General features: G+C 42.1%; 1 long non-coding RNA gene across 1 annotated transcript; it reads left to right on the plus strand.

The window, feature by feature from the left end:
• Positions 1 to 3,999: 3,999 nt before the first annotated feature.
• On the plus strand, positions 4,000 to 10,396 carry LOC108936275 (uncharacterized). Its single transcript, XR_001966261.2, has 3 exons — positions 4,000 to 4,165; positions 8,230 to 8,332; positions 10,125 to 10,396. It is a non-coding gene; the product is annotated as an uncharacterized LOC108936275 (long non-coding RNA).
• The last annotated feature ends 1,062 nt before the right edge of the window (positions 10,397 to 11,458 follow it).

The following is an 11,458-nucleotide window of genomic DNA, read 5'->3' on the forward strand; positions in this document are numbered from 1 at the left end:
TACCAGTGCTCTTCCTGGACATTTTTGCTGCATTATAACTTGATCAGTTCCAGACACGCTGGGACAGTGACACCCAAAACTACATTTACGTTTACATTCATTCATTTAGCAGACACTTTTATCCAACGTGATATTCAACTCAGCAAAAGCAAAAAATACAGCAGCTGTTAACAGCGAGAATTGGTCATATGCTGATACATGACTGGACACACTGCCAAATAGACGGAAACACATTAACAAATGATACAATAAAAGATCAACACATTTCTGCCTTAATATGGTCACCATAAAGTGTATGAAAAAGGAGCACTAAACTTCTTCATATACACAGATAGAGACATTTTTATGTTTTAAATCTTGAACACACACAGGTTGACTGGTTATCTTTCCAGCTCAGGAGTCAAAAATCCACAGGTAAGTTATAATAAAAAAATATGTATATACACAATGAAACCAATGGTCAAGACTTTGCTGAACACATCAGTTTCATGAAGATACTGTTTAGACCTGTTTATAGTCTTTACTTCTCACAAAGACAAGAACTGCCTCTGGCAACCTGAGGCCGAACAAAAACCTAGAATCTTGGGTAATCAATTTTTCATAATATATATCGAAAAACCTATAGATGTTTGAAATGAATAAAGTATGAATGCTATAATTATTTTACTATTTTAGGACACATATTCAGCTTTATTCTACACAAATGATGACTTCTGAGTTTGCACTGCCACACAGCTGCATGGACACAATGTCTGTAGTTGAGTTTGATTTTTGTTTCATATGATAAAGGCATATGTATGCTAATCTTGGCTGATGAATAAGACATGTTGGTACACAACCCAAGCTTGGGATTCCAGCTTTCTTCATGATAGGAGTTCATCAGAATGAGATTTGAATGAGATTAAGAAGCAAAACATGTAACAAATGCCTACATGAAAGCTACAAGCGATAGATGAGGCTTGTTAAGTAGAAGTTCTAAGCCATCGAACCAGCTGAAATAGGGACTACAAAAAGTAATATCTGTGATATTTAAATTTATACACGCAAATTAAATTATGTTAATGCTGATAAATTACAGCGGAAAAAATCAGAGTAGCAAGCAGTTGTGCAAGGATTTCACTGCTGTTCACGAAATGTTGTATAATTTCTTTCTGATGACGGATGACCAGCTAACCTGAAATGAGTCAGTTGAGAACGTTACATGAACGTACATTGTTGAAATAATGTGCCATTAAAATCAAGGTGTGACCTATGCGAATGTAGAAATTCATGCCCACGCCCTTCTCTTCAAAAGCAAACAACTGTTACGTGGCCACTGGATGCCAAAGTTATAACTTGTTGAAATTATTGACATGTTTGTACTTTTTTGAATAAGTCGCCTAAATACATACTTCCTTATTATGGCTAAAACACGTTTCTTTTAGCAAAAGTAAGAGAAGCCAAAATAACGTGTATTGAAAACTGCATGGCTCTCAGACTGGGTACTTGTTTTGAGTAAAATAAATAATGCCTTCTAACTCTACAATTATTCATTTAACAAGTATTCATTACATCGCAATGAAATCACAAACATTTCCTCGCTCCCTCGTTCGCTCGCGCACCCCCTCAGTCGCTCGCTTGTTCACTCATCGATAATTGCTTGTCCTGCCGCAGGGTTGCAGCAGTCCGAAACCTATCCTGGAAGCACAGGGCACTAGCGTAAGTAGAGGTCAACCTGGATGGGACAGCAGTGCATCGCAGGGTACACAAAAGTTTAAAAAAAAAACATAAAAAGGAAATAAATAAAAAAGAAACTGCCAGAAAATGGAAGAGGCATTATTAGAAAAATTTAGTTAACTGATGCTTGTGTCCAGGCTGACATACGGTGTTACGTTTGTACAATAATAGTGCTAAACAAATTTATTTATAGTAAATGTAGTACAAGTTCGGCTAAGAAAAAAAAAATACATGTTCAGCAACAAAATCTGTCTTTTAAAAAAGTTTAAATTTTAACTTTGAGGTAATTCTCTTTAGTACCTCACTGCTATGTAAATTACAAAGAGTACCGTGGAGGGAAAACACAGTGAAGCCAAAGGTGAGATGATGAACAAATACTGAACAAAATCATTTATGCTAAAAAAGGAAAAACAGCATTACCAAGCACACAGTTCAGTGACAAACATGACTGACCATTTACCATTTACTTATTTGCATAGAACAGAAATAATAACCAGGGTCATTAGTGTATTTTGTGATGTTTACAATATCAATTTAAGTGTTAAATAAATAATTATATGAAAGAGAAATCATTTACACAGAATAATGTTTCTCTGAACAAAACCTGCACAATTCAATATTACAATATTTACCCATTTTAACGGTCACATTTGGTATTGTCAGTTTTTGGCACAGACATATCTATCAGTACTATTTCACAAATAAGTGAAAAAAACAAACAAACGAAGAACAGGTAAGGGCCAGGGCACCAGGATAAAAAAAAAAAAATCGACACCTTCAATAGGCCGAAGCGTTAAAAGGAGAGGAATTAAATAGGAAAATGAACCTACTGGGTCAGCTGTCGTGCCTGGAGTCCATGTGGCCGATTATCTAGTGGGGCCGGCTTCGAAAAGGCTCGGAGCCACAGGTCGGAGTAGGCCGGGCCGTTGGCCGCGTTCAGAACCTGCAGCAAAAAGGCAGAAACGCGAGGGCTGCATTGTCAGTTGCACACAAAAACAGGCCCTGCCAAAGAAATCACTTAACGCACACATACACGCACCTTCTCCTTTCACCAACACACGGAGACACACAAGCACAGACAAGGACACACACACGCACACACACACACACACACAATCTATTTGATCGGTTCAACCTCTTTAGTCCTGAGAGGAGTCTCCACAAAATAACAGGCAAATAATGTCATTTCAACAAGTGCAAATGACCACGCGAGCAGCAAAGTGCCTCCAAAAAGTCTTGCTCGCTATCTGCCGTGCGGTTGTCCCATCTTCACGCCCCGGGGAAGACGAAACCCAAAAATGAAAAGGACTTGGAGGAAAAAAAAAAAGAGTAGTAGAGGCGCAAATGTGAATACGGCGAGACACTGCCGAGGTGGAGTTTCTGGGCTGGCTGCAGAAAAAGTGGAATTTGTGACCATGCAAAAGAAAGGGTGGCGGTTTTTTTTTTTTTTGGCGTGTCGTTTAGATTCTGTTTTTTTTTTTTTTTTTTTTTTTGGATCCCAGCAGGATCTTTGGCTGCTGGTCTTACTTTCCTTCACGGTGCCAAAATTCGGACTCTGTTTCCTTTTGTCTTAAACTCCCACGATCGAAACCGAAACGGACAGTGGGGTGTTGGGGGGGTCGGGGGGGGGGGGGAGGTGGGGGACCCAACCTCCTTGTATAGATGAAAGTACAATTTTAAAAATACATTAAAAAGTTAAAACAGGGAAAAGCGATGCAAAATGTAGAAACTGAGAAAGAGCAGAAGACAAAGGGGAAGAAAAGAAGCTCAGATTTTCAGTCAGGAAAAAAGGGTACAAAAGAAGAGGGGAGACTAAAAAGAGTGCGTTTGCTGCAGCTTTGTTTTTGTTTTTTTTTTCTTTTTTTTTTTTTTGCAAAAATTGCCATCTAACAACCCCAGCACCACAGACCGTCTCCTCTCCGCTAATCCAGAACACGGTCGTTCTCGGCAGAACCTCCATCTAAGCCGTGCCACGTAGAAATCGACAGCGGCCCCTTTCCCCCCTTTTCAAAATGGCTGTGGAGCCAGAGTCGAGAGGATTGGCCACATCCGTCCATGCTCAAAGAAAGGCGAGGCGCCTGGATGCAGTCTCACCTGGCTGAGCGGGAGACCGATCTGTGCCTCCCTCGCTCCCTCCCTCCCTCCCTCCCTCCCTCGCTCGCTCGCTCGCTCGCTCGCTCCCTCTCTCCGCCAGTTTGCCTCGTCTCCTTTCATCCGGCCTGGATTAAAACAACGGCGCACAGCTGTGCCGTCAGTCCCGTTGGAGCCCTACGCCACCTCAGCTGACACCGTGGCTGCTGCTGCGGCCGCTGGACTAGGGTGGCAGTGCCAGCATCATGGGGGGTCTCAACTGCGCACCGTGGCTGTGTGCTGAGGCCTGCCTGAACTCCAGCGGCCTTGCGATGCCACTCCCCTCCCTAGGCCGCGTCGTCATGCATCGACCCGGCACGTAAGCCCGTCTGTCCATCCTCATCTGTCTGTCCTCGTCTGGGTGCCGTTTGTCCAAGCCCAACTGTACGACCCACCGCATTGCTCTCATGGCCTGATCTTTCTGCTGTTGCATCTACAGCACTCAATCTTGCACTTGATTCCAATGAATAAAATTATTTACAGACCTCTTCCACATAAGGTTCCAGGCACATGGAAATCTTAACGTAGTTTCACGTTCCATGTAGTTGCCAGCAAGTCCAGTGTGTTATTATGTGTTACTGTCCTACGCAAATACACGCAGACAGCCGTATTACAAATAGTGAAAAAAGGCAATTCCAGTTGTTAGTAGTAGGCAGTATTAGCTCAGATTTTAAAAAAAAACTGCAGAATATATTAAAATAATTTTACACCCATTCAAGTCTGGGATTGTAAAACACAGATACAAAATATTAGTTTACTTAATTATATACATTTACTTTTTTTGTATAGCACTGTGATAAGTCCCTGGGACACCACCATCATGATGGACTGAATTTAAAGTAATATGAATATGAATTCTGAGGGGTATTGGTGGGGTGCAGTGGAGCAGCGGGTTTGGCCAGGTCCTGCTCTCTGGTGGGTCTGGAGTTCGAGCCCTGCTTGGGGTGCTTTGCAATGGACTGGCGTCCCATCCTGGGTGCGTCCCCTCCCCCTCCAGCCTTGCACCCTGTGTTGCCGGGTTAGGCTCCGGTTCACCGCGACCCTGCTTGGGACAAGCAGTTTCAGCCAGTGTGTGTGAGATATTAGGGATTTGCTTTTGTGTGCGAGGCCAGTAGATATAAAGAATAATCCGAAGTCAGTTCTGGAAGCAGGTGCTGCAACACAGGCGGACCCCCTCACTCGTTCCGACGACGCACAGCCAATTTTAAAGGATAACAAGTGTGTTGATGAATGACTGCACTGTTGACCACACAGGGGTCTCAGACGTACAGCTCACACACTGTTAAATTCATATACTTAATTAAAAACAAAACTCAATAAGGACACAAAACTAAGATTTGGGCAAAATTGCTAAATATAAAGTTCTTTTGATAATTTTGTCGTTATTTCTTTATCAGATATATAAAAGCAAAGTGAAATAGAAAATTGAAAAGTTTAATTGATGTTATTATAATAATTATTGCTGCTATTAGCAGTTGTCATCTATTTATAGCATTAAATAGTTAAATAGAAGAATCTGTACCTTCCTCAAAGGTCTAACAACAGGGACTCACCATGAACTTCCACGTTCTTAAGAGCTACACTGCCTTTTTCTGTGTTTGTATTTTACTCAAATGATTTGCATTATCTGCATTTTCAAAAATTGTGAACTGATCAAATTTTTGACAATTCATTAATTCAAGAAAATAATATTTACATGCAGAATTACTTGATTCAGCTGTATAGTTAAACAATACTTTACCGTCCTGCACTGAAATAATTTCTAACTTAATTTAATTCTTACCTGGTATTTCTGTATTCTAAACAATATGCCCTCCTTTTCAAATCATGCTATTATTTTGCTTCAAGATGCTTTAAAAAAATTATAATAATAACGAAAAATACCTATTTGCTATTTAATTTAATGAAACAAGTGCCTAGATAGTAATTTACTGTACGGTATTTCTGATTTTTGTATTTATATATCTCAGTCAGGGTCCTTACAGCAAAGCAGAGAAAATCTGATAGCGCGGATTACAGCCATTTCTATTGAATAAAAAACGATAACGTGATTACATGATTTTGTGGGTCCTGAGGAGGTGATTATGGCCATTTACACTGAAGAAAGGAGAAGGACAATTAGTTAAAGGTCACGGTTAAACAATTAACTCCTTTGTTAGACTTTGCCCCTTGGTTATGTGCACATGAATACATTTCAGAATTTTGGGAAAATTTAGAACCTTTTTTTTATACAATGAACTGCTATGGGAAAGAGAGAAAGGAGTATTATCAAAACATGGTTCTATGCTTAACTCTGCTCTTGTTCTGTAGCCCTCATTTATCACGGGAAAAAGAAATAAATTATAAAGACAAATAATCTGTTAAAAATAAATTTGTGTGTTCAAGTAAAAAAATTGGGTATATTATGTTAGATATGTTTACACTTTAGTAATTTACTTTTATTTTTTCCGCTGTTCTTTCAGTCAGAAAAAAAAAAACGAGGTTTTAGAATCTGACTTTCAATGCAAGGTGTTGCAGACACTATAAATCCAGAAGAAGGTGACTGGAGCACATCATCCATGGTCCACAGAGAGAATATATAGCCATGCTCTAACCCCACTTTTTGAAAAAAAAAAAAATTGCTTAATGCTCACAGTAAACTGCATGGGTTTTCTCCCCTTTTTCCCATAAGGTTCAAATTTAATTTACAGTGAAATGCACCAATTTGTTTTCCTGCAATTAAACTTTCTCAATGTTTTCTAAAGTCATTATAAGTAGATTGTTCAACCTCAATCAAAAAACTTTATATATACTGAACTGCAATTTTTCATTACTGTTTTAACAAGACGTTGTCATGAACAGTCACATAACTTATTGCATTGACTTGGAACTTTCTAGGTTCTATAAGTAATTATTAGATTATTAGGTTTAGATAGAACAGCTTACTACGTCATAAAAGCATCTCTGAAAATATTCAATTTGAAAAACAAGAAACAGAAGCAGTTCCAGAGCCTGATTTTTTAAATTTTCCTGATTTTGGAGATTTTTGGTGTTTCCGGTAAAATTCCGGTTAACTTGCACAGTACCAGTGGCATGTGACTGTGTGAAAAGGGGAACGGGGGGGGTACGGTCAATTCAGGCGTTTAGAGCCCATGGAATGACGTCCCTGTGTTTCCTGCCACTTGAATTCAAATGAACAGATTTGACTTTCAAGCTGCTGCCAGGTTCTTTTCTCTTTACATTTTCTGCAAGGCCATGCCAAGGGGCAAAAAAAAAAAAAAAAAAAAACAAACAAAAAACAGGACACCTACGAAAAATGCTGAAAAATGAGGGCAATGGGACACGGTACACCCTGCGAGCTTCATGACCGCGGGCACACAGACGGAACAAAGCAGCAGACCTCGAACCCTGGGAGAGAATGGTCAAAAGATGGGGTGGGGGTGGGGGGGGGGGGGGTTAAGGCAGGGCGGGGTACGGTGGGACACACCACCACACTGAGCGGTGCCTACATACGCGTACAACTGGGATTTGGCACACAGGATCTGCAAGTCCACAGTCAAAGGGCACAAAGATGGCAACGGCACAAGTTTGGCACTCATCGACAACGAACGGGAATGGGAAACTAAAGCTGTGGAACATGGGTTTTAGGCCTTTCAGTGGTGGGAGACAAGGTGCAAATTAGACACCCACAATTCCTTAGTTTGGCTCAAATTATCCTGCCAAATTAGTTTTTATGGTTAGTTATTTGGGAGGAAGGGATGGGGGGTGGCGAAAAACATCAAAACTAAAAACACAGACACTCTCCAGCTTTTAAAGCATGTTAATAATGACTTACCGATGGTCTCCTCATTGTTTCCAAATGGGCTCTCTCGGCTAGCTGCGCCCGCGGCGCCTGGCATTTGGGACTGGCGAGTCGAGCTCCATTGTGGCCCGCGAGAAAACGAAACACAACCACAGAACTGACATGACCGCGGAAAAAAGAAACAAAATGCAAAAAGGGTAAAAACAAAGCGCTAGACTGAGAAGGAGAGACAGAAAGAGCGATCAGAGAGAAAGAAAGCGATCAGGAAGAGGGAGAGTGAGAGCGAGAGAGAAGGGGGGGGACGAAACGGCAAACAAAAAAAACAGGTTCCCGTGCTTTTCGGACTGAGTTTGTCAATTTGAAAAGAAAGAAGACGAAAAAAAAACGACAAGAATGAAAGAACCTATCTTTGAGACTAGAGAAACCTCTGTGTTCTACTAACCGGGTGCCTGCTTAACAGCCAAATGACAGCCAACATCTGTTTGTAAGGAAGCCAAGATCGGGTCTTAAAAAAAACTGGCTTGATTTTTCCCTCACTCTCTTTCCGTCTCTCTCCCTTGCTCCCTTGCCATCTCCCATTTAATCACTCTCTCTGTAAAAAGTGAAAGGAGAACGGCAAGATCTCGGAAATTCGGCATGGACAACTTGGAAAGACGCACCAGCACTGTCACACTGCAGCCTCCCCCCTAACGCCTGGAAGCCCAGGTAAGCCCTTGGCTCCGCCCCATTACCCCATTCAGGCAGCCCTCTGTCTCTCGTGCCCCACCCCTATCCCTGTGCACCCCCGAACGAACGAGGAGATACACGTTCACACAAATTCGCTGGATTGTTTCCACGCACCAAAAACAAACACCGTTCTGTATGTCGCGAGCACCTAAAACGAGAAATTGTTTCTGGAGCTGTGCCATCTTTCTTTGAGGCAAAATTGCTTCACGCCGATACTACGCGTTTCACCATAACGCAACTGTGACACTCCCTCCTATCTCTCCCTCTCACACGCCGAATAAACGCAGATGTGGCTCTACTAAAGACAAACTGGTTGTTGCTGCAGTGGTCAATAAGAGCCAATGTATGACAGAAGTATAGACACCCCAAGAACACTCATACTGCTATGGCTTCTTTAATGTCATTTCATCTTGTTTTCACAATCACAGGGAGAGAGAACGAAGTGTAATGAGAGTGCTATTAACTCAAGATGATAAGCGCAGTATATTTTCATATATCCGTAATATCCATAAATCTCAGAGTCGTACTTCCCGTTTAGAGCTCAGTGCGAATGCGAGAGCCGCATGGACGGACTGAAATCTTGGATGAGCAAAAATGAAAGCGTGTACAAATCAGGTAAATTTAATTTTCGAATTATGTTCAGGCAGAGATAACAGTGCAACTACACAGGGCAACATTTTGGAAAAATATTACAGACACATTAGAGCATTTAGTGACCCAACAGCGCATGCAGTGACCAGCTGTATGAAGATGCTTGATAGCATCACCTGGCAATGAAACAGGTAAAGTTTCTTTGTAGGGTTGGTGAAGGTCCACGAATGGGACCACCGCTGCTGAATCTTTGTGCTCAGGGGAGTTACAGGAACCACATCTCTCTGGATGGGGGGGGATCAAACCAACCAGAAATGTGCCTGTCATCGTCCGAATGTCAGCTAGTTACCCTAACTTGACAGTCACACCCCAACTTCTGTCTTGTATCAGAAGAGAAATTAAATGAGACCTGGGATGGAAGAATCTTCCTGTCAGAGGATGACTACAGCTTGAAGGACTCTGATATATACATTTACTTGGACTAATTACTACAAACCTTATAATGGCCATTTAAAGACTCAGATTATAGGACTGACTGAACAACCTTCAAAAATTAACCTTCTAGTTCCCATGCAGCTACCTGTTAAGCTAGCCTGAATCAGATCTAGCTAGTCCCTATAAATAGGGGGCGTGGTGGTGGAGTGGGCTTGGCCAGGTCCCGTTCTCTAGTGGGTCTGGGGTTTGAGTCCTGCTTGGGGTGCCTTGCGATGGACTGGCATCCCATCCTGGGTGCGTCTCCTCCTCCAGCCTTGCAACCTGCGTTGCCGGGTTAGGCTCCGGCTCGCCGCGACCCCACTGGGGACAAGCTGCTTCAGCCAATGTGTGTGTGTGTGTGTGTGTGTGTGTGTGTGTGTATAGTCCCGATGAAGTCTCCCCATAAAGCCATGTCAGTAGGTGGTAACAGACTGACCTATAGATCCATGTCAGCTATCTGTGACCGACCGATATTGGAAGTGTCACTTGATCTGAGACAGAGAAAATGCAGCCAGCAAACAGACGGTCGGGGCAAACAGTCTGTTTGATAAAAAGAGCTAGCCAGGAGCACAGGCAACTAAGGGACTCTATGTGACTGTGTGTCCTCCTTCTTTCCCCCTCTCTCTCCTGCTCTCTTTTTCTTGTATTCTGCTCACGCACAACTGCGGCACCCCTCTGCCAATCCTCACATTAATCCACACCTCAGACAGCATGGCCGGCATGGTCTCGCCTCCCCCATGAGGCGCACTGGATGTGCAACTTCTCCCGGCCTCAGACCAGCCCAGGAATCACAGAGGGACAACAGGGAACAAGCACATGCTCGGACCCATGTGCAAAACCACCCAGGATCATGCCATGAAGCTAGGGAGTGCGTTGCCAGCATTGGAAAGGAGGAGAAAACCTACGTCTTATTTCCATCTGCATCCATTCGCTCCTCTTTTTCTTCATTTCATTAGCTTTGCACAAACTAAATCTAATATTGGCCAAACACTATGGATTTTATGCTGTAAATTACAGTACAAAAATGGTTTTATATGCTACTTACACAAAGAAAAAAGGACTTCTGTGTTCAATAAAAAAGTTAAAGATTTATGGACAGAAAATTTTTATAGTAGCCTGCGATTATGACTTAAGAATTATGGTTGTCACGATTATGCTTCTAATTCAGGATTTTTATGACAATGTAAGTTGGAATGAAGTACTTTAACCTTTAAAGAAGTTTACAACATTCAAACAATCATTAAAGTAAAAAAGGCATAAACTAGAGGGTGTTTAAAAAATATACACATTTGACGTTTGCTACCCAATCATCCACCAAATTTGGTAGTGCGAAGATGTCAGTGAAATTTGAAAGCACTTCGACATTTGTCACAAACCCTTCTTTCCTTGCATACCCAATATCTACCTCAATGGAACTATGTAAGACCATTTTGGACAATTAAAGCAGGTATACATTTTATGAGACACCTTGTATATGCACACGGTAACATTAACTAAACTGAGTACATAGAGGTTCATTACCATGTAAATAGGACTTTTTCATCCACCGAATACTGGGGAATGCAGAGAAAACAAGGAAAAGGCTTACATCAAAGCTGAAATACAGCTGCAAAAATACTGAAATATACATGTGCATTCAAGAAAAAGGGGGGTGCAGTGGTGCAGCGGGTTTGCCCAGGGCCTGCTCTCTGGTGGGTCTGGGGTTCAAGTCCCGCTTGGGGTGCTTTGTGATGGACTGGCGTCCCGTTCTCGGTGTGTCCCCTCCAGCCTTATGCCCTGTGTTACCGGGTTGGGCTCTGGTTCACCGCAACCTTGTTTGGGACAAGCGGTTTCAGTCAATGTGTGTGTGTGTGCATTCTTTTTACAGTTAACCTAACAGAAGCAGCAGGTTGCAAAGTTGTAACTCCTGTCTTTAAGTTTTTTCTAAGCTTTGTGACATAGGCCTTGATGTTCAGTTGTCTTTTAGCATATCATCTCCAGAGCCATGGTCAAGGTGATTACCTGGGACGTTGTCCACAGGATGGGCACCAGCTTTATTCA

The sequence above is a fragment of the Scleropages formosus genome, chromosome 4, assembly GCF_900964775.1.
Source record: "Scleropages formosus chromosome 4, fSclFor1.1, whole genome shotgun sequence".
Classification (NCBI taxonomy): Eukaryota; Metazoa; Chordata; class Actinopteri; order Osteoglossiformes; family Osteoglossidae; genus Scleropages; species Scleropages formosus.